Source organism: Camelus ferus, chromosome 26 (assembly GCF_009834535.1).
Source record: "Camelus ferus isolate YT-003-E chromosome 26, BCGSAC_Cfer_1.0, whole genome shotgun sequence".
NCBI lineage: Eukaryota > Metazoa > Chordata > Mammalia > Artiodactyla > Camelidae > Camelus > Camelus ferus.
In genome coordinates, this window is record NC_045721.1 from 17810085 (window position 1) to 17833874 (window position 23790).

General features: G+C 44.6%; 1 protein-coding gene across 2 annotated transcripts in view; it reads left to right on the forward strand.

Annotated features, from left to right (window-relative positions):
* Positions 1–19399: 19399 nt before the first annotated feature.
* ACSL1 (acyl-CoA synthetase long chain family member 1) overlaps positions 19400–23790 on the forward strand; it is a 55050-nt gene continuing 50659 nt past the window's right edge. The window contains exon 1 of one of the 2 annotated variants that reach the window (XM_032468414.1): positions 19400–19565. The gene's annotated coding sequence lies outside the window, so the exon portion shown is untranslated. The remainder of the gene's footprint in view (positions 19566–23790) is intronic. The other variant, XM_032468413.1, reaches the window with a different exon arrangement.

Genomic DNA, 23790 nt, shown 5'->3' on the forward strand with positions numbered 1-23790 from the left:
TGAGCTTGGCTTTTTTTGTTTGTTTTGTTTTAGATTCCACATATACGTGATATCATACAGTATTTGTCTTTGTCTGTCCAACTTATTTCTCTTAACATAATGCCCTCAAGTTCCATCCATGTTGTTGTAAATGGCAAGATTCCATTCTTCTTTGATGGCTGAGTAATAATCCTGTGTTTGTGTGTGTGTGTGTGTGTATAATATCTTTACCCATTAATCCACTGATGGGCACTTAGGTTATTTCCATGTCTTGTCTATTATAAATAATGCTGCAGTGAAAATGGGGGTGCAGATATCTTTTCAAATGAGTACTTTTGTTTTCTTCAGGTAAATACCCAGAAATGGAATTGTTGGATCATACAGCAGTTCTATTTTTAATTTTATGAGAAGCCACCATACTGTTTTCTGGAAAGCTATTTGACCAAATTGGAAAGAAAACATCAAGACAAGTTTAGATAACATAAATGTCACAGTAATTTACCTTCTAAGAATCTATCCTTAGGAAACAATAATATCGATAATACCCTTGGACAAAGGCTTATGTCCAGTGGTGTTGCAGCCTTAGTTATCAAGGCAAAGGTCTGAGATGACCTAAGTGTTCAAACACGGGAGAATGATTAGATAATCCATTCTACCTATAGGGACACTCTCAAGCAGATAAAATATGGTCCCCCAAATAAAATAATAAATGGATAATATATAATATAATTATTGTAGCTACACTTATTATATAGTTATAATCTATATGTAAGTATATTTACAATACTATATATAATAAGAAATATTTTAACAAAGTGGAGAATGTTCATGAGATGCTATAAAGTGGAAAAAAAGGAGATGCAAAACTGTAAATATGTACTGGAAAAGCTCAAATACCCATCAAGAAATGAATGGATAAACAAAATGTGAAATGTGCATATACACACATTATGGAATAGTACTCACCCTTTACAAGGAATGAAATTCTGATACAGGCTACAACATGAATGAACATTGAAAATATTACATGAGGTGAAATAAGCCAGACACGAAAGGACTAATAGTGCCTGATTCCATTTCTAGGAAGTACCTAGAAAATGTAAATTCATAGAGACAGAAAGTAGAATAGAAGTTATCAGGGGCTGAGGGAGGAATGAATGGGGAGCTACTGTTTAATGGGCACACAGTTTCAGTTGGGGATGATGAAAAGTTCTGGAATGGATAGTGGTGATGGTTGCACAACATTGTGAATGTACTTTATGCCACTGAAATGTATACTTAAAAATGGTTAAAATGATAAGTTTTATGTTAGGTGTACTTTACCAAAATAAAAAATATGCACAGAAAATGCATGCTCTGAAAGACGGGATAATGTGCAATTAGATATTAAGATATAATATCTGGCTACTGATTGATTCATTTTAAAAGTATGGATTGATTCATACAAAACAGGTGTGGTAGTGAACACCTACTATGTGCCAGTTACTCTCCTAGGGTCTGGGGACAGAGCTTAGTAATCAGGACAGATGGCCCCTTACTCTAGTGCAGGGGATAAAAGATATTGAGATTATAAGAAATTCTTTCTCTCTGACCCTTTCTGTATTTTCTAAATCCTGCTCACTTAGTGTGTTATTTCTATACTTGGGGAAAGAAGGGAAGAAATTATGAAAAGCAATATTGGCTTGAGATGGACCTTCTCCCTTGGTATAAAGTCATACCCCATCCACGCGGAGAGGAAGAGGTCAGATGAAGGCGATGGGGGAGGGGTTGAGAGGGATCAGAACTTACAGAACCAGAGCGGCCTGTGGTTCTTGCTTAGTCTGCCATCCAGCTCTTCTCCCTATTGTGTTTTGGACTTTCTGGCTTCCAGAACCACCTGGACTGCAGTTATTTTGTTAATCGCGCCCACCTGATCCCACTCCGTTGGTAGTTTACATCCATATTCCAAAGATTAAGCGCTTTGCTTTTCTGGTGTCAGGAATTTATTCCTTTGAAAATAGTCCTACCATAACTTTTGGATCATTGTGTTGGCCCTCTCTCTATTTACAATAGGCCATGAAACGTCTTCTAGAGACTCACAGAGCTGATCTGAAAATATCAGGCAGAGGTCAGTAGACTTATTGGCTCATCACCTCTTCACCAAGGAATGGTTGCTAATTTTGGATTCCTCTTACAACAGAGCAAAACTGAGATAATTTCAAGGCTTTGCAGTGTAAAAAGTCCCCAGTGGCCTCATTTCTACATCCTCTCTCCACCCCCAAATTATTGACCCCAAGTTTTTGTTCTTTCTTGTCTGACATGGCTGGGATTAGAAGAATGAGATTGACCTGCATGAGTGAAATTTATTGGACATTCTTGATGCTAATGCCAAGAACCTCCCTCCTCCCGCCCCTACTACCTCCTGCAATTCTTCTGTAACCTCTGGCCTAGGAATCTATTTTAGGCAGCAGTTTTCACCCTGTGTCAGAAACCTCTCTTGTCATTGAACTAGATTTTGGAGGTGTATGAACAGCTGGGTTTTAGACTGTGAGTCCCCTAAAGGCTGATATCATATTTAATTCCAGCTATTCAGGGAATGTTTAATTTATAAGTCTATGATGCATGAATAAAACCAGCTTTGATGGCTTCATTTTAATCTTATTCCCAAGACACATTTTACTCTCTATATTGTAGCCACAAAAACTGACAATTTTTTCTTCTCCATTTCAATTCTTTTTATCTCTCTGTCCCCGAAATCTCCAACTATCTGCCTTTCCCATTGAAAATTCCTTCTCTACCCTCTGTTCCTACTTGTTCCTAGTGGCCTTATCTAGGAAAGACTGTGTGGTTTGGTAGTTATAGAGCACAGTCTGCCTGAGTTCAAAATCCTAATTTCCCCACTTGCTTGTAACTTCCGTGTGCCTCAGTGACTTCATCTATACAGTGAGGCTGATTAGAGAAACTGTGATAGGGTTGTTGGGGGAGGGGGAAAGAATTCAAAGCATCTGGTCTGGAATCTGGTAACTGAAGAAGGATTCAGTGACCATTAATCAGCAGCAATGTTACCTGAATGGGTTTAGGTTGGTAGACAGTCCTTCCTTCATGGCCTTTGTCCAACTCTGGACTTGATCATAAAAGAAGAAAATGGATCTGTGGGGGAAAATCTGGAAGGATGGGATTTTGGCCCCAGGGAAGAGGTGACTGAGAAGGGTAACAGCTGCCACTTGCCCAACACCTCCCAGCTCTGGGAGCACTTCCATGTGCCTCAGACCCCCTGATGCTCCAGCATCCCCGTGGACTGTGCAAGCTCACTGAGATTCAGTGTCTCTGTTTATGAGCTGTATTAGTTCCTCCTATAAAAGGAAGAAGCTGCAACCTAGAGATACAAACCGTTTGCCAGAGTCACACAACCAACGAGTGACGAAGCTGAGCTGAGCTTCCAGGTCTTCAGAGCACCAACTGAGGACCTTTGGTAGACACAGAGCTGCTGGCTCTGTTCTTCATTTCCACTTAATCCACCACATTTCCACGATGTCTACCTTGCTTCCGGGGGCCTTCCCTTCCTAATCAACCCCCAGCTACATCCTCTCAGGCCCCCCAAGCCCTGGAGTCCGTCCTGGGTGCCACAGATGCAAAACATGAGTATCTCCACCCCTCCCCACATACCTAGTGGGGCTTGAGGGTAAGCCATCAACCCAGATGGGGTCCTGTGGCCTGGCCACAATTGCATGGCTCAGGTGACTCCCTGGGGAACCTTGATGTGAGACCCGGCAGCTTTCAGAAGCATCCCGGGTGCTCACATTGTCCCCAGCCCTCTCTCTCCCTGCGCCCGTCTCTAGTTAAGCATTCCCTCCTGCAGTCTGATCTATTGCCCTCTCTCGTCTCTAGGCCATTGTGAGGGTCAGCCTTACTCTGAGCCCCAGTTCAGTTGTCAGTGGCCTTGGCACTCAGCCTCGCCCCATCTCTCGGGTTTGAACTGACCCACAGTGTCATTTCCTGCCTTAAACAGATTTCAGGGAACAGTGCTTCTTGGCTTCTGAACTCTTGAAGGCTGCCTGCATCCCCTAGGCCCAGGCCTTGCCCACCTGATTACAGACTCTTTCTTTACCCACTACTTCAGCAACTAGAGCCCTCCTTCTTCCTTACTTCCCACCACCCATTTTGTCAAAGGACCCATAATATATTGCCCTTCAAGTAGCCTCAATTTCAACACATTCATAAGACTGCAAATAGCTCTTTATGGAGTAGAATTAGACTATCCATTCCAGCTGTGACATTGGACAAATTATTGCTTTGAGATTTTACTTTCTTTCAGTAATAACAGGCATTCAATTAGATGACGCCTTTCTGCTGTAAAACTCTATGTATTTAGAGCGGAGGTATCTTTTCTTTTACCTGAGGACTCAGAGAGAGAAGACATGGTTATTGGTCTAGTGACTTTTAAGTCTCTCTGTAAATTTTCTCCAATAGATAAAGAGCTCTAATTTTTATTTCCAACTCATATCCCTCGTGATATTGCTTGAGAATGACCTTTTCTGTCTATATAACCATAGCACACTGGTCTTTTTTCTTTCTTACTTTCAAATCTACATTTGATACTTCTGTAAAATACCCTCAACCTTCTACGTTAAGCCACTTTTATGAAAAGCGTGATGATTTCCTTCAATCTGAAAGTGGTTTGGAGATTGAAAATAATGGAAACGACATGTCCCCCGGATGCTAATATGAAACATTGAAGTCACTGGATTTCAACTATTTCAAAGCTCTGTATCTTTTGTCTCTTGATATATGATTTTATTGTTGGCTAAATGATTAATTTTCATAATTCTTTTTCTCATTTCTGCTTCTTAGATTTTTTAAAAATTTCTTTATTTCTTGTCAGGCAGCATTAGCTCCCACCATATCCCTATAGAAGCTTCATTAAGTTAGTTACTCATTCACTCAGCGAATAAATTTTTGCAATCTTTGTTTCCTCAAATACTTTTACCCAAAGCACATGAGACCCATATGCTTTTTGGGTTTGCACAACCCAAAACATCTGTTTGAAATGAAAATTTAATTCATTCTATGTTTATAGGCATGTCGATTGGTAAAAAAAATTCTTTTGAATCATTATTTGGATTTTTAAAAATAGAGCCCAATATTATATTTTCCTCCACATGGATTTACTTAGCACTCCTATTTCATACTCCCAGGAACACAATCAAATTAGTTTCCCAGTCATCACTGCCTCTAGGTGAGGCCCTACAACTCGTTCTCACCAGTGGAATGTTCTAGAAATGATACAGCCACTTACAGACTTAGGGGCTTGTCTTCCCACTTCCCCCATTTGCTGACTGGATGATTCCAGGATGATCCTGAACGCTTGAGCTGGGGACGGCAGAACTGCGCGTAAGGCGCCGTGTCCCCGAGTTATGCTGTGGGAGGACAGTGAGTGACAAGTTAGAGTTCTGGGATTGTCCGATATAGCGCTCAGCAGACCTGGCGAACACATTCCTCTTACCCTTTCAGTCCAACAAACTCGTCTGCAGAGTCTTTAGAGTAAGTAGCCTTGCAACACAACATGGTCAAAGACGGTGCTTCATATGTGATTTATGACATACCTACTACTTACCCTGCCTTCACTTTGAGTAACATAATTTATGTCCCCTTGGCAGGATAAAAAGGGTTCAAAGCCATGAATACACATTGTGTCCTTTCAATTTTCCTTTGCTGCTCATCTACGGTGGCCTGTCCCACCTGTCAGAGTTCATCAGCTTGTCAAGATCTCTCCCTATTCTGGCAATTCATGAATACAGCGAGTGGGCTCTCTGGTGTGACTCAATCTCAGAAATCAAAACAGAGCATCCATATCTAGCCGTTTTCACTTCTTTCAGATCATTTAATGAACATAATCTGGTTTCTTTCAAAATAATGCTGTTATCTAGTTTCCTTCCTTAGTAGCTAGTTAAGCAATTCTGATTCTGGATTTCCGTGACCCAGTTTACTGGGTCCTTGAGCTCAGTTGGGGCTTTTCCTCTTACTCTTGCATCAGTCACAACCTCACTTCTTTAATGTAACCTCTGGTTTTTCTGTTTAAATGTGCTCCCTGTTTTTTCTATGTAATTTACAAATGTGAATGCCTTGGACCGTCTTCACGGTTGCCTGCTCGCCGCATCTTCACGCCACCTTTACCTCTTACAGCATAATTGCATCATGAGCTATACTCAGCTGTTATTTGGAGCAGGCACTGGGAACAACCTCCCTGCCCCAGCGCCTTAGAATCCTTTCCTCCACAAAGCCTCGGTACTTGGATTTCTCTGATTCCTGCCCTGATTCCTGCCATGGGATTTCCATGATTATTTCCCATTTTCCCTCTTTCCAAGTAACAGATATTGTGTGACAGTGAACAACGTAGATACAGTTGCTGCATCTTATAAGTAATGTCTTATTTTCCTTCTGCTGGTTTTACCGAATAAGCAACCTGAAGTAGCTTCATTTTGTGTTACTTTACATCATGAAGCCACGTCTATTCCAATGTGTCTAACTTGAGGTCATCCTCTACACTCCAGTGTCCCTGCACAGTGGCGTGGAAGAAAAGGTACTTTATCAATGCTTTTTGTTGGTGAGTTGGTAATGATTGTGACCCCATTCCTAATTTCCTCAAGCTCTTCGTCTGATGACAACCAGCTATCCTCATTTTTCTTCCACGTCCTGCAAACCCTCTGCAGGCATCATTGATTTTTACTTGTCAGCAGCTCTGAGTTCCAGTCTTATACTCAGAGAGTCAACCTGCCCTTTGAACCGGCCATGGCTGCTGGCTACTGTGGATGGAGGAGGCAGCAGGGCCAGAAGGAAAGAGAAGCTGGCAAAGTTGTAACTTCAGGGCTGTCTTTGAATGAGAAATCCCTGCCTTTAACCCTTAGGTGGTAGCAAAATGAAACAAAACATTTCACTAGATTTGCAGGGAGACAAGGAGCCTGCCTGACTGGGCAGCCTTCTCTCTGGGGGCGTCCTCAGGTGGGGTGACCTGTTTCCTCACATTTGAGTAAATCGTTAAAGGTGTGCATCCGTTCACGGTTCAGCCTCCACCCTCGGCTGCCGGGGGCCCACCAGGCTGATGTCTAAGTTCATTTACTTGCTACCCAAGATTCACACATCAGATTATCAATTTTACTGTCTTTTGTCAGAAGAAAATCTACACAGCTCTGAGTTCTTCAACGATTTAGAAATAAACCCAGAAAGTCTTTCCAGCTTTGTTCTCTCAGCTTCACTCTCTCCGTCTTCTAGAATCCTTCACAAAATGAGTGAGTTTGCCCTGGAAGCTGAGGCTCTGGAGGAGGTCTCAGAGCCACTGCTCATGCCTGTGATCTCACCCTGGAATCTCTAAGAGACAGTGCTCCAGCCTTTCAAATCTCAGTATTGCCCCACAATAAATACTGGGAGGCGGCCTTTAACTAAAACGGCTTTTCATCCCCAGCATAAATATATTCCGGATATATCCACTTCCTCCACCACTGCTCCCACTTTGGTACAAGCCCCCTCCACCTCTCACTGGCACTGCTGTTCCTAGTTGGCCCACATGTCGCTGCTACTGCCCCCAGGAACTCTGTGGACCATTATCACCCTTCCGACAAAGGCAAAGAAATGGATGCCCAATAAACTAGAATGTAAGGTGCTTTTTCTCTGTGTTTCACAAATGTGCTTCAATCAAGCACACAAGCTGCAGGATGGAAACAGTTGGGGCAGTCACCTAAATGCACACTTGCCTTCAGCCAAGTCTTCACTTAGGCTGGTCTAGACAGAAGTTGACTCTATTTATAAAGCTGTCCACAGATGTGGGATCCAGAGATAGCGGGCCTGGGCTTTGGCCGTCTGTATATTGGCTGTATGACCCCGGCCTTCCCTGGGTGGTGGGTACAGCAGCCATAGCAGCATCAATCTCTGTCCCAGTGCTTTTGGGCACCTCACCAATGACACTACCCCCTCAGCAGCAAGCAAGGCAGAATCCTTGCCCCCCACTTAGAACACACAAAATATACAGCCTTCAACTGCTAGGTCACAGATACGATGAAGGGGAAATCAAATACTCGTAGAACTAAATCACAGGCATGTTTTGCTGACTGGGTTACATAATGAGCTTGTCTCGCTGCAGAATTGCAGGGAAAATTAGCTGAAGGGAGGAGGGACATGCTGAACCGGAATCTTTCACGGGGACTTGGGCCTAGTCTCTTCCAAGACAGGCGAGCAGGCACATCCCCGCTCATCTCTGCGGTCAGACTAAGGCTCTACATCTTCATGCCCTCCCTCCCCTGCCCCTAAATTTCTCACCTTCTCCTAGGACGACCCTCCTTAAACATCCTCCTCCCTTACAAATCTACCACCGTCCTTCTAGTCCCTAGTGTCATCCTTGACCCTTCCTTCTATCTGGTCCCTCGTGTCCATCACCAACTCGTGTGCATTCCTTCAGATGTTCCTTAGACCCTCTGGCACCTCTGCAGCAGACCCTAATCATGTCCCGCTGGACGACACGTTTCCCTGGGGTGGTCCTCTCTTCACCCTCCTCCCAACTCCATCCTGCTCATCGGGTTCATTTCTGCCAAGTGAACTTCTGGAAGCACAATTTTCTCTAAGTCATTCTGCTAAATATGAATCGGCGTAGTTCCCCATGGCTTATTCATTCATTTAAAAAAAATCCTTTCATCCCCCAAATTTTTAAGTCAGGCCATATGCTGGGTGCTGAGGAGGAGGATGAACAAAACATTCTACAGCTAACTTCCCACGTGTGAGTAAACGCCACCCTCTTTTGTGTAATTTGTATTACTTTACCATCTCTCAGGCAGGCCTCTGCTGTCATTGCTTCCCCAAATTGGAGTTCCGCCTTCACTCATTTTCATCCTGTGGATTTTGCTCATCGTGAAAGGACCAGTTCAAAGCCTCCCCCTCCAATAATTCTCTGAATTTATATCACTTACAGATCGACTTCCCATCTTTCGCTGTCTTATTTTTTTAATGCTGTTACCTTTTCATATGTGTAGATCTTATCCCCTCAGTTAAATATAAACATAAACACCTTGAGAGGGGTTCTCGCACAGTGTCTAGTTGCTACAGTATTTTGCAGTGTTTTTTGAGTAACTGAGCGATCTGTATAGAAATTTATTTTTTGAGAGATCTACTCCCTTATCAGCAAAAGTCATGTATAGGTTTTTGTCATCACACTAAATTATCCAATTGAATTTCTACCGTTTAAACTTTTTACTAAATCTTTAATAAGCAGATATTTAATGTCTACACTGAAAATTGTTTAAAAGTTCTATTTGTGAAACAGGAGACATGCTTAACGTCAGGATGTCGTGTTTTACTTCTTGTTGTTACTCACTGCGTTTAGCATGGCATTGAGCATACAGCAAGTGCCTGACTGAAAAACAACGGCTGGTGATTTTCTTTGTTTTTTTAATGGTTGACTTCTTGCCATACTTGGTCATTACATTCCGACGTTGTTGAAAGCAAGATTGCGTTTTGCCCACCGCTGCATCAGCAGTGTCCAGCACAGGCCTGCTACCTATTAGAAAGAAAAAGACTCAGTGAATGGGGTGAATGGATGGATGGAAGGATGGATGGATAGAGTAGCAGAGATCTCTGCCAGTCTGGGCTATTAGAAATTTCCTGAAGAAACTGGTGTTTGAGCTGTGCCTTAAAGGCTAAGGAAGATTTACATGTGTGGGATGGTAATAAGGGCAAACCTGGGCAAAGCAAACATCTTAAGCAAAAACTTGATGAGCCAGAAGAGTCTGACTGAAGTTGGCAAGATATGAAGTGATTGAGAAATAGGGTTGATGACTGAAAATGTTCTTGACATACCTATGAGTCCATTAAAAGGGATTTAAGCTCCTTGAGGACATGGCCAGTTCAGGGTTGTGTTCCCAGAGCTTGGCACAGTGCCTACCGCCTGGAAATAATGGAATAACAGTTTGTAGATGACTGATGACCCTTCACCACTTCTCTGAAGTCACCTCTGTCACTGTTTCCATGGCTCACTCTGTTATCCCAAGTCACAACCTCGTCCTTTCTTACACTCGACTCCGAGTCTTTGCATTCGCTCTTTCCGTTTCCTGAGACACGTCTTACTCAGCTCCATTCTCACTGGCCTTCCTGCTCTTCCTTGAACATACCACCCTGAGCTCTTTGCACGCGCCCTTTATTTGGTCACTCTGCTAGGAAAATTCTTCCCACCTATTTTTGAGGGACTTGATCCCTCCCTTCACTTAAACCTCTGCTCAAAATCTCTGTCGCTTCCTCCAGAAGCCTTCCCTGCCTGCCTGTGTGAGCAGTGCCTCTCTCCTTCTGTCATTCTCAGTTCCTCAAGTTTTATTTCTCTATCGTTTTACTTTTCTTAATAGCACATATCGACACCTTACATTATTAGGGTTATTTCTTTATTGCTGGCCCCCTTCCCTGTTGGAATGTAGGCTCTCGTTCTGAAAACCTCACAGAGTGGTGAGGACTTCTCTTGTGCACTGCTGTTTCCCTCGAGCCTACCTAGAACACAGTGCTTGACACATAGAAAGCGCTCAATAAATACTTGTTGAATAAATCAGTAAGTAGATTAAATACCTTTTCCTGAAATGGAGGCCCTTTTATACGTATATTCCAATGTGCCTTTAGAGTGACTAAGTCCTAGAACGTTAAAGGTAGAAGGGACCACGGTAGAATTATCTTATCCACCCAAAGCATTTTAATGAAGCACAGACCAAGGAGGCCCAGACAGGTAAAGCCCACGTCGGAGGCCAGATCACACAGTTAATTGGTGAATAAGCCAGAATTAGAAACTTGGTCTCCTGGGTAGACAGTAAGCTTACCTAACTCACGCCAAGTCCTTCCAGTTCAGCTGCGCTGGCTGAGAAAAGCTGCCGTTTGTGCCCCATCTCCTTCGTCTGCTCCTCCATCTTCATACCCCGTGCGGTTCCACGTATCCAGACCTCCACACACGCTTATCTTGCCGGGACTTGTTACTGTCTGCTTCGTGATTCTTTCCCAAGGAACTTCGTCCTTTTACCGCCTACCTGTGCCAAGCTGAGAGCGCCAGACACCTGAAAATGGTTACAACTTACCTGGGAGCTTGGGAAGGGGAAGGAGAACCAAGGATATAGAAGGTGGCAGCCCCCTTACAACCTGCAGGGCTGGCTGTTATAGCCCTCATTTTCAGATGTTGAAACTGAGGCTCAAAGAGATAAGCCACATAATTAGTGTTAAATAAACTTCTAAGCCCAAAATGAGGCTGCCCCTGCCCCAGGTGCACCATCAGCAAAATGAAACTCAGATAATTTCCGTGTCCCCATAGATGCTTTACTTGACCAGAAACTCAGTATATCCAGTCAGCCAGTCCCCAAACGCCAAGCTAACTCTGGTCTTTACGCTATTTCCTGTTCCTTCTCACCCCAATCTGGTCCCTGCCAATCAGATATTTTCTATTTTTTTTCTCTTCTTTGTTCTTTATTCTTTACCCTATAAAAGTTCTTGTATCCTACCCTATTTTGCAGTTCACCAAATGGAATCTGTCAGCTTTGTGATGTGTTAAAAGTTTGTTTGTATCACCTAAATTTTCTTCTTTAATCTTTTTTTTTAACACTTGGTAAGAGTTGAACTTAGATCTTTAACTCCAAATTTAATACTCTTTTTAGTCTATCAGAGGCTCTTAACCTAGGGACCCTGGGAAACCCACAGAAAGCAGATGGGAAACATTTATGAGCCAAGGATCCATATCTTTCATCAGATTCTCAAGTTGAGCCATGGCCACCAGAAGGCTGGGGTGTGGGCTGTGGCCACGTGCAGGGGTCGGGCTGGTGGCCCCTGGTGTGATGGAGAGAAAGGACCAGGAGAAACAGAAGTGAAGGAGGGCTGTGTGTTGCTCCACTTGCCCAGTGTCAACATCACTCTGAGCTGACGTCCCAACTCCAGGGGGGCACGGGGTGTCAAGTGATCTGGTCCAAGTCTATGCACTCTCCATGGCATTTATAGACACATTCTGCTCACTGAGGGAAACATACAATATTGGTGGGTGTTGTGGGCCTGCCACAAGTTAGAATCCTTGGGTAGCGGTGGGAGGGACAGAGAGGCCACTGGGACAGGGGCTGGGCCTGAAATTAATCATCTCTTGAGCATGTGGTGATGTAGCTGTGTTGTGATCTGGAATGGAGAGGAAAATCAATATTTCTCTGACTCTAGGAATGGAGTAGAAACAACCATTGATGAATTAAAATCTAATTTTCCTCTGGACTTCTGGGCCACAGGCCTTCCTGGGTATAAGAGGAACGGAGATTTGAAGTACTGTTATTGTTCATTTAACAGGTATTTGTAGAGAATTCACCGCTACCGCCAGGCATGGTGCTAGGGCCTCCGTGTCATATAAAGGTGAGCCAGGCACAGCCTGTATGTGCGTGTGTTACACAAACAAGTAATCACAATTGAAGGTGACAAGCCCTATACCAGAAACACTGTGAAACACTGTGACAAGCCACGGGAGCACCTCTAGGGGAAAGAAAGTTTATACCCAGGGAATGAGAAGCAGTCCTATTGGAGGTGACACGTCAATTCGATTAAATAAACACATTTCAAGTGTCAGGCACTGTACTGGCACGGGCCTGGAAGTTGTCTGGACACAGAATATCTGCTGTCAAGGAGCTCAAAGCCCAGCCACAGCCCTAGAAGCATGGAAATGACAACTTGCTACAACAAAGGCCCTGAGTCTGCAGCGTAGGGCAGCATGGCTCTGGGAACAACAAACTGTGTGTGTGTGTGTGTGTGTGTGTGTGTGTGTGTGTGTGTGTGTGTGCGCGCGCGCGCGCTCGTGCGAGCCTGAACATGTATCCTGGAGAAAGTGATGCTTGAGTTAGGAGGATAAATTAGAATTTAAGGGCTTGCAGGTAGAAAGAAGCATAGATACAAAGGTTTCCAAAGAGAAGCAAAAATACTAGTCTTTATAGAGTGTTCACTTGGGGCCAAACACCATGCTAAGTACTTTGCAGGCATTATGTCACAGAGAGACCCCCCCCTTTTTTTTTTAACATAATAGTCCTTTCTTGAATAGAAATGACACTCATTCCCAAAAGGGCCTACCATTGAACATGGTAGCACATCCATCCATCCATCCATCCATCCTTATCCATCATCTATCTATTCACATTTATCCCAGTGTTTATTCAGGAATCAGACACAGAATTTTATTTTCTTGAGAAATTATAGTTTTCTTCAAATAGCAGAAAATACACTTTCAAAAGTATTGGCTTAAGTATTCACTCTATTAGGTTGGCTGAGTGATTACTGAGACTTTGTTTGGAAGACAGGTTATAAACTAGAAATGTGTGGTTTGTCAGAGGGCAGTAGTGGTTATGAATTGGGAGCTTTAGTTCTATAAGCCCTGCGGACTCGGTAAAGTTTATGTGAGACTGGAGGACTCAAATGGTGGACCTGCCAGGGGTGGTCCAGAGTAGAAACTCCTTACGGAAAGCAGTGTGGATCACTGTCATCCACTGAACTGGACAATCTTCCGTGTTTTCAGATTGATCAAGGAACTATTTCCTTGGCAAAAACCCACAGAAGCATTGTTTTCCTTTGAAAGCACTGTTTCTTCCGTGAAAACAGACTGACTGCAGGATAGTAGTCTCTGAAGGAAACGGAGGGGGGAAGGCACTGTGAGTGCCTACTCTTTGGAATGGAGATTATTTGACGGACTTTAGTCGTGAGTGTGGAGGGCATGATTTCTTCCTCTTTGAACGTATTTTCCAACTTCATCCATATCTACTTGTACTTCTTTCCCTCCAGCCTCAGAAGTTTTTTTCCTCTGCTAGAAGCTTTACCTGCTTTCAGAAACACTTACCTCCCTTCTCTACCAACACTGAGATCTGACTCCACCAATAATTCCTGTTCCTACTTCATTTTCAGTCTCTCCCATTTTTTTGGCTTCTGACTCAAAGCTTATAGGTTTACATGCTCTAATCTCTCCCATCTTTATAAGTTAACGCTACAAACAAAATAAATATGCTTAAACCCTGTGTTCCTTTTAGCAAATATGTTTCTTCTCTCCTTTATTTTTTTGAGGTATAATTGACATATAACGTTTTATTAGTTTCAGGTGTACAACATCATGATTTGATACATAGATATTGCAAAATGACCACCATAATAAGTCTAATTAACATCCATCACAATTACTACATTTTGTGTATTCTTAGATGCATAGTTTTCTAGATGTTAACATCTTTGAAATCAGGGTGGGTGGTAGATTGTTTGCAAAATGGCCACCATAGTCTTCCTCCTTGTACCCATGTCCTTGGGTGATTCTTTCCCACATGGATTCTTCACCGGCCACTTGGCTTGCTTTGGCCAACGGATCAGCAGCAAATGTGATGCAAGCAGAGGTTTGAAAAGCAATTGTACACTGGGGTTTGTCCCCTTTGCGGACCTGGAGCCCTGAGACCACTGATTGAATATGCTGGAACTAGCTTCCTAGGGTGGCCATGTGGAAGAGAACTGAGGGACCACAGCAAAGAGTCTGACAACCATCAAACATGTGAGCAGGGCCACCCCAGACTATCCAGCCCCAGTTTATCCACCAGCTGACCAGCTGTTGGAGAAGCCGGGGAGAGACCAACAGAGGAACCACCCAAGTGCCAGCCCAAGTGCCAACCCGCAGAGTCATAAGCTAGTAAATGATTCTTATTTTAAGCCACTAAGTCTTAAGGTGATTTGCTATAAGAGCTAATCAATATAGGGTACATCTTCCAGTTGACGGTATCTTAGAATTATAATGGGCAGCATTTTTTTTTCTTTTTCAGGGATACGTAAAGTAATGGCGCATCTTGCAATTGATTGTGATTTAGACTGGACAAAAATACAGTATTATACTCACCTGGCAGAGAAGGCGGCCAGGGACGAGAGGGGTTTTTGCTCTAGGTCTGTAACCAGGAAGGTGTGGAATATGAACCAAGCAGTCTGACTCCAGAGCTTTTGCTCTTTACCTGCAAGTAGCCCCTTCCCGTTGGAGAGGGGAGTGGCAGACAGCTGGTTGGTGAGGAAAGAAGGGCACCTTCGAAGTTCTTGTAAAGAGTCTTAACTTTACTGGTGGACAATGAGAAGCTAGTTGAATTGGAAGGTGGGCCTGCTTTTAATTTCTCTGTGATCGAGTAAAGAAAATCTTCATCCCATTTCAAGAAACAGAAAGTGGAGTGTTGTGGGGGTGCAGGGTGGAGTCTGGAAGCCCTGGCCTCACGCGACAGCTCTGTGTTGGAGAGCGCGGCATGGCCGGGAGGGGGCCTGAGGGTAAGCCTGGGAGAGCTGGCGGACTCTCACCCAGCAGGAAGGGGAAACCCACAGGAGCGATTGCCTATGCAGCTGTGGACCAGTGCGCCCTAATATAATGAAGTCAGTGGGTCCAGCACATTTAAAAAGTAAAAGAGATGTAGGAAAAGGGAGGACTATGGCTTAATTAGGGCCAAGACACGTGATAACTATCCATAGTTACAAAAAAGTGTCAGTTTGGTGAAAATATCCTCCTTCCCTGTGGCTGTAAGCCCAAAAGAGCTGCGCTAGCAAAGCTGGACAGGAGCACAGTAACACTGCAAGAAGTCCTGCCAGCTGTGAAGCTAACGTAGCTTGATTTTCAGGCCTCCCCCCCCCCCCTTACAGGAGTCCCTTCTAAGACCCGGGAATGGGCTCGAGCAACGTGTTCACACAGTTAAGTGTTTCCGCAAAACTGGAAAAAGGGAACTAGAGTTGGGCATATATTACTGTGGGTTTGGGGAGAAATATTTCCGAGATGTTCAGTCATTTGTATGTATGTTTATAACCTTCCCGGTGTAGGAGTGCCTTCAGGGCTATTCTCTCTGCCAACTCACCTAGCATCCCGGCAGGAAGGTTCAGGGCCAGTGGTCATATCTCCTCATCAACATGTCCTAAGGCTTCTGGGAGTATGTGGGCAATGAAAGAGAAACATGAGGTGAAAGGTACATGGCCAGAAGCTACACTACTGAAGATTCTTCTGGTCAGTGCTCCTCTAAAATGGAAAGCACTGGATTTGGCTCTCATCAACATCCAATCAAAACTATCAATTAAAAAAGTTTATCAGCCATGTTGAAGGAAAGGATGGACTTTCCCTCTATTTTCTCTATAGAAAATTATATTATAAAAATGTCATAGGTAGTCTTCCTACCCAAAATCCATACCTTAGGCTTATAGCGAGAAAACATCAGACAAATTCCAATAGAAGGACATTTTACAAAATAAAATGACCAGTATTTCTCAAAAGTAAGAATCTGTCACAGCCAAGAGGAGTCTAGAGAGATAACCGCAAAATGTAGTAAAGCGTCCTGATCAGGAACAGAAAAAGGACATTAAGTAAACACTAAGGAAATCTGAACGAAGCATAAACTTTAGTTCTAAAAATGTATCATTACTGGCTCATTAATGTTAACAAATGCACCATACTAATGTTAGATGTTAAGAATAGCAGAGACTGGTTGTGGGTTTATGGAAACTCTGCAATTTTTCTGTAAATCTAAAACTGTTCTAAAAAGTAAAGTTGTTTAACAGTGCCGTATATTGGGGCAATTAATGAGTATCAGCCACAGTGTTAGAGGGAAAAACTTTTTATAGAAGTAGGAAAAAAGAATAAACTTGTTAGTATTTTTGCTAGTTTTTGTGAAATGTATGCTGTTAGAAACTTCTAAAATTTGTAATTAACTGTGATTTCTGCTTTCAGTCTAAAGAAACAGTCACTTTTGTATCCAATTTTATAGTTTTCTTAAAGAGGCCCCCTAAATTACATAAGATTCTGGCTCCGCAGAACCTGAATCCATGCTTGGTTAATCGTGTGAATGGTTAGAAAATATGTCCAGTTCAGCAACTGAGTACGTCCTGTGTGTAAGTACTCTGCTAGGACTTACAGAGGAGCACGGGTGGTGGTGCCGGTGGTTCACGAAGATTAATGGGATACAGCTCTCCAGACACTTACAGTTTCATGGGGGAAACAGTTATATACCTAATGTAGATGTAGCCTCCAACAGATTGAGTGACAGACTCCCAGCCGCAGATGCCAGCCCTGACTTTAACCATCCACCTCCCAAGCTCTGGAAGTAAAAGCACATTGGCCGTTCCTAATTGATGTGCTTCAGAGGACTGTGCTCAAAAGCAACAGATGTAGACCATTAATAATCATCACAACTTTGCAGCAGGCAATTACAAGTGAGAGTTTTGGAGACAAGGCCATTGTCAACTTGCCCCTCAGCTTGTCCCCAAAAGGACTTTGACTCTCTTTAGCTTCTCTAGAAGATTGATCAATCAGTTTTAGACAGACGTAGATTTGGATCTAGCCAGAATTGGTCACAAAATTTTAATCAAGCCAACACGTAATGGAGGTGAGAACAACCGAAAAGACTCAAACTTCTGTTGAGAAATTTGCTGCATGGCAGCGTCTACAGGCTCTTGTTCACTTGGCCAGAGAGGTGTTTGGAAGAAAGTATGAAAGAGGTTTAAGACTGGATTTCTACTTCTCCATGAATCACAGGATGGAACCTGAAACCATGATGTCTGGAACCTTCATTTAATAAGAAAACTGAGGCCACAGGCTGTCAGTCCTTGTGACACCCTTCTCAGAAGGTGACCTTATCTGGAGATAGAGTCTTTACAGAGACAATCACGTTAAAATTGAGGTCATTACCGCGGACCCTAATCCAGTTTGACTGGTGTCCTTATAAGGAGAAATCTGGACACAGACTTGTATAGAGAGAAAACCACGAGAGGAGACACAGGGAGAAGATGGCTATCTCCCAGCCCAGGAGAGAGACCTGGAGCAGATTTTTTCCACACAGACAGCAGAAGGCATCAACTCTGCTCACACCTTGGCTTTAAACCTCTAGCCACCAGAACTGTAAGACAACACATTTCTGTAGTTGGAGCCATGCAGTTTGTGGTTATTTGTTATGGCTTCCCTGGCAAACTAACACACCACAGAACTCGGGAAGTGTCTGAGAAGGCACCAGGGCTGAAGGACAGGCGGGAGAAGTGAGGAGGGAAAGGAGGGGCTGCAATGATGAAATCATGGGTGGGAAGAAAGAGAGCCAGGCAGAGATCTAAACCCAGGATTAGCCAAGTGGAAACCAATAAAAATGAAAGTGGAGTCCTTCTTTTTTTTTTTTTTATCTTTTCGATGAGGAGTCTAGATCTAGGAGACCTAGCGGGGGAAGGGTGTCTAGGAGAACTGAGCTGTTACAGAGGCCACGGGAGTTGGGGCTGCCCACACCGTCAGGGTACCCGGTGCCCCAAGCACCAGGGGTGGACACAATGACTGCTGCCATGTTCAGGTGTTCTGGAACAGTGAGAGAAGCCTGGGGAAGTCCTTAGGACATTATCCTGGGGTCAACTGGAGTATGCCTGAGGCCTCGAGTGAGCACAAGCTCACCGCAATGTAAGCACAATTACATCTCCCTGACTATTATGGCCACAGTCTGGAGGCCGACTGCCTGAGTTCCCAGGGTACTTTTGCCCTCACTAGCAACCTCTCTGTGCCTCAGTTTCCTCTGTGTAAAAAGGAAATAACGACTGCCCCCAGCTCCCAGGGTTATGATGAAGATTCAATAAGAATGTGTATGAAATGTTTCAGTAAATGGTGTCTGTCCGTTAGGGGTGTTTGTTATAACAATATTTCTTCTCATGCCTCAAATTCAAAGCAGCACTAGGTAAGAAGCCTCCACACCGTGCTGGGCACAAGTACCACTGTGACTGGGACCGCGGTTATTAGAGGTTAAGGATGCTGGCAGGCCTCATGTACTAGGAGGAAAAATAACACCTGGGCCTGAAAAAATTGCATTGGCCTCTGAAAGCCCCCTATGGGCATCTATAGAAGCAGACAGAAGCCCTCAGAACCGCACAGCCAGGACTGAGCAGCAGACAGGGCCCAAGAGCTTGGCAGGTGGATACCGCCCTTGAGCAATGTCGAACCTGGGCTTTGCTCCAGCTATACCCGGGCTGATTGGTCCCGGGTTGCTTAGGTCCAGGGCTCTGCAGAGGTCGAGGCCAGAGCCCTCCCCTTCGGGACCGTGGCGAAACCTGTCGTGTTAAAAGGGGTCGTGTGCAGGTCACTGCCAAAGAAAACAGGAAAGGAAAGCCCTCTGGCCCTCAGAGCGCCCGCCAAGAAGTCAGCGGGGCACGCGGTGAAGGGTGGAAGATGGGGAAGGGCATCTTCTTGGCTGAGTCATCACAATTTACCCTTTGCCCTTCCTCGGATTCGTTATGAAATCCCAGGGCAGTTCGGGAGGCTAGAAATGAGCTTGCAGGTTGCCTCCCTGCACCCGCCCACCTGCCGCTGGCCCAGCACGCGCGCCACCAGACGGAAGGCGAGCGCGCGGAGGGGGCGTGGTCAGAGACGAGGGCGTGGCCTGCGGCCGGGGCGGGGCCTGAGGGCCGGGAGGGCGCGGCACGCGCACAGGCAGCAGCCTGGCTCCGCGGCAGAAAGGCCTGGGGCGCAGCCAGCTCAGCGGCGACGGCGGCGCCCTTAAATAGCATCCGGAGCCGGCGCAGGGCAGGCAGTGGGCTGCTGTGACAGCCGGCGGCAGACGGCCGGAACAGCAGAGGAGGTGAGTGCTCTTGCCGCGGGGAGCCGCGTCCGTGCCCGCTGCAGCTCCGGGGTCTGGGCGGCTGAGGCGCGGGGCCGAGGCTGCCCCGCGGGCCCGAGCCCGAGAGGCGGTGGCCGCAGCGGAGGCGCGCGAAGGGCCCTCGGCGCTCGGGGACGTTCCGCTTTTCCGGCCTCTGCCCGGCGGCTCCCGGTTCCCGCCGCAGCAGAGGCCTCCGGGCCGCCCGAGCCGCCGCCGCTTCCTGTGTCGGAGCCTGGGATGCTCGCCCGCCGCTCCCCACGGGCGGCGCGGGCACGGGGCTGGTGCACGGCGGGGTGCGGGCGCCGCGCGCCGCGGGACTGGGTCCTTGTTTGGGTGGCGGCTGGGACTGGCCCGGCGGGAAGCCGAATCCCCAGCTGTGGCTGCGAGGCGTTGATCCTGCGGGGCCGTGACAGTGCTCTCTCCGCCGGGGCCTCCCTCTTGCCCCCGCGGCAGTGGTGTGAGGCGCGCTCCGACCGCTCGTGGAAGCGTCGGAGCCGGCTGTCCCCCAGTCTCGGCGTGCTGGTGGCCCCTGTGCCGGGCGCTTGCGAGAGGGTCAAAGGCAGCATCAAAAGCCGGTTGCCACATGTGGAAATTCTCGCGGTGCCTCCAGAGGAGTGCCCTTAGCCGCTGCACGAAGCCGTGATGGAGTCACTTTAGGAGCCTGGCATTTTTTTGAAATCAGAAAGCAAAGATGATACCTATCACATTGCAGCCTAGACAGAGAGAGGTGGTAAGTGACTTGAAAGAACACGTGCACGAGAACCTAGAGACAGATGGCTCCTGATAATCAGTGTGTACGTTAGAATTGTAACTCCTTCCCCACCTCACCCACTTTCAGGGTTATGGAGCTTAATTAAGACCATTATAATAAAAGTGCGCCTGCTTTGAAGTGAAGACTGGTGCAGGAGTATCCAAAGTGCCCCGACCGTTAATATCCTTCCTTTTATTTTTGCCCGTTGCTTAGCATGAGAGAAACTGGTGAAATTTCACCTTTCTAACACATTTCACCTGTGATTATCTAAGTGCAAACAATCAAAACCTTCTGGCCTATTGTGCATTTTCAGGTGGCAGTGGCATGTTGGATTGGCTTAAAACTTAAGTTTTGAGTTGACAGTCTGGTTGGGTGGCCTTGAGAAGGTGGAACTTTTAAAGGAACCCTTTCTTCCCATAGGTGTGGAGCCAGCCTTGAGAGATGTTCTTACTTGTTCCAATTTAGCTCAAAGAATTTCTTCCCAGTCTGAAACTTGACTCCTTATTTGTGAAAAGATTGCATTAGACTGAAGTCTTTCACAAGCCAAAATTCTGTGATGAGAAATAGGAAATCCTTAAGAGCAGCACACCTCATACCTTCCCCTCCCTCACTTAAGATAGACACATCACAGACTGTGTGTCACAGACCTCTGATTTCTGCATTTACTGTAAATTGAAAAGACTTTTAAAAATCACCCTTCTCTCACACTTATAAGCATTTTAACCTATTTCTTTCCAGTCTCTGTTATGAATATGTTTTATTATTGGCAATATTTTGTATTATTATTGCGGGCAACCTGGCTACAAAGAAGCTCTGGGCTTTTAAATTTAGTCATTTAAGAGATAGATGCTTGTAGAGACAGATATCTATGTATATCATTAAAGTCAAGTTTTCATAGCTGTCTTTGCTTTGGGGTGAAGTTTGGAATGGCTGAAAGTGTACCCGCGTGCCACAATGTCATGTTTGATGTCCAGGTCTTGCTACGTCTTTGGTTTTTGGTGTAGCTGTCTTGTGGGAAGTGGTTGTGTTTGGAGGAGGGGCTGGGGAAAGATCACTTTGTGATGTCATTACAGCTGGGGATTTCTCCTCTCTCCCTTCAAGTTTCACTTTTCTGGAAAGAGCGAGACTATAGGAATAGTAGTAATTTCTAGATGTGATACTCAATAGTCTTAGAGGAGTAGATAATTTTTCAAGGGCAGTTGCTGAATTTATTGTGCATATTTGCCAGTTAATCCAACGTCCATTATTTATTTGCACTTACTGTCTGTTATAACCAAATTCTGTCAGTGTGGACAGAATTAATAATGTTTTGTGAACAGGACTGCTTGGATGATGCAATGGGTTAGACTCCTGTGTTAGAAAATACAAAAGAACTTCCTTTCAGGTGGCTCAGAGCTGTGGGTGTCCTAAGGCCTCTATAAGCCCTGCTCTCTGACAGGCCGCGGCCAGTCGGGAGGTAAATTGAAGGTGCCAGAGTTTTTATTGAAGGTTGTTGGTCCAACTTGGTATTCAAACAAACACGTTAGACTCACTTTGCTTTGACATTCATGGCTGGAGACCAAGTCTCAGTGAACAGAGCTGTTCTGAAGCTGCCAGTGGTTGAAGTTGAGTTTCAACATTCTAGTACTTAGAGGAGCTTCAGAGAGCTGTTAAACTCGAACCCTGAAGCCAGAGCTGATGCTGTAGGAAGCAGGGGAAGGGGTAATAGGTCAGGAGTAGAGCGCATGCCTGACAGGCAGGAGGTCCTGGGTTCCATCCCCAGTACCTTCATTTAAAAACAAACAAACAAAAAAATACCCAACTACACTTCAATAAATAAATAAAGTTTTTTTTTAAAGTTGATTCTGTGAAAAGACCAATTAAGTTAAAAAAAATTGAGGCAAATTTACCACTGCTTGTGTCTGCAACTCCATTTCATTTCCCCTCTGGTTCCTTACCTAATGTTGAATGGCAACTCTTGAGAAATTCTGTTTTGTGTAAGTCTGAGGTGATACATAACATGTACCACAGCGACAAGAGAAAACTGTCATGTAATCTGAGTTAGGTTCATTTTTCTGCTTTTTTACATCCTCACATTTAGAAGTTCTTGACTGTGTCAGAGATGACACAGTATTTAGTTGGTTGTGACCTTTGTGGAGTCAGGAGGGGAGGACGAAATAGAGTGGAGCCTTGCCTGACCTGTGGCCGGCTTGGAGAGATGGCACATTCTTTGGACAAAAACCTAGCTGGAGGTGAGGACTCTGGTCCCCTGTACTTCCTGCTGCAGAATACATTCAGCTGGAGATCAGGGTCTTGTCTCCAGCTCTAAGATTTCAAGACTGGTGGCTCCATGTAGTTTCCAAGTCTTAAATAAAAATTTGAAAGCTGTCTAATATCTAAATCAAAACCACTTACCTCAGAAAAGATATATAAAAAAACATATTTATATAAATATATATAATTATATATTATATGTAATTTATATGAAAGATACATATATATTTTATAATAGGAATCTATGCTTATAGAAAATTTGGGAACTATTAAAAAATAAAGGTCTTTAGGAGATTAAATAGTATTAACATTTTCATGTATTTCCTTTTTGTGTTTTTCTTAACAATTTAAAAAATTTAAGCCTATATTTTTAATTGAAGATAAAATTTTTAATAATTTAATTTTAATCACCTGAGTTATGTTGTGAACATTTTTCCATGTTACACACTCTTGAAAAAAATGAGTTTTGAGGATGACTTAGTTGGTTTATGGGACATGCCATAATTTATTTACCTCTCCCCTGTTGTTGGATATTTAGAAACAATTGTCTGTTTCAAAAGTTTACCAAGCTTCTTAGATATTTCAGTATATCTTTTTTTTTTTAAGTTAGGGCATGTTCTGCTTTAATACTGTTGAAATTGGCAATGTTTTAGAAATTATTTTTATTAATGAGTGGCTTTAATGGACTTTTGGGTTCATGTGTTCTAGTCAAAAGCTGTTGAAATAAGGATTTCATGCTATGGAAAGATAAATGGAAAGAAGTTTGGGCATCACAGGAGGAAATGTGGGTTGCCTTTTACATAATTTCCTCCTTCTGGGAGGGACTTCTGATGAGTGTATTATCTGTCCATTTGCACACTTTTGGCTGCTATAGAAATTGGTACTTTCCCCTCAGGTTTTGTTGTGGGGGAAAATGTCCATATATGTAAGGCCAGAATGCCCTGAATACCATTTTTTTTTTTAATTAACCAGAGTAAAGAGACAGTTGCTACAGGAGCTAGTTTCTCCCTCAGGGCTCAGCTGTCAGGGACAGAGCAGGGCAGTGGCAGCTGACTGACGAGGTGGCCGCAGCCCAGCATGGGCAGAACTGGGGCAACTGGCGGCACCAAGCCCTTTGCTTGGTGCTTCTGCTCTGTTATCCCATTCATCCTCCCCACTACCCTGAAGGTGGGTCCTGCTATTATCCGTATTTCACAGGAGGTC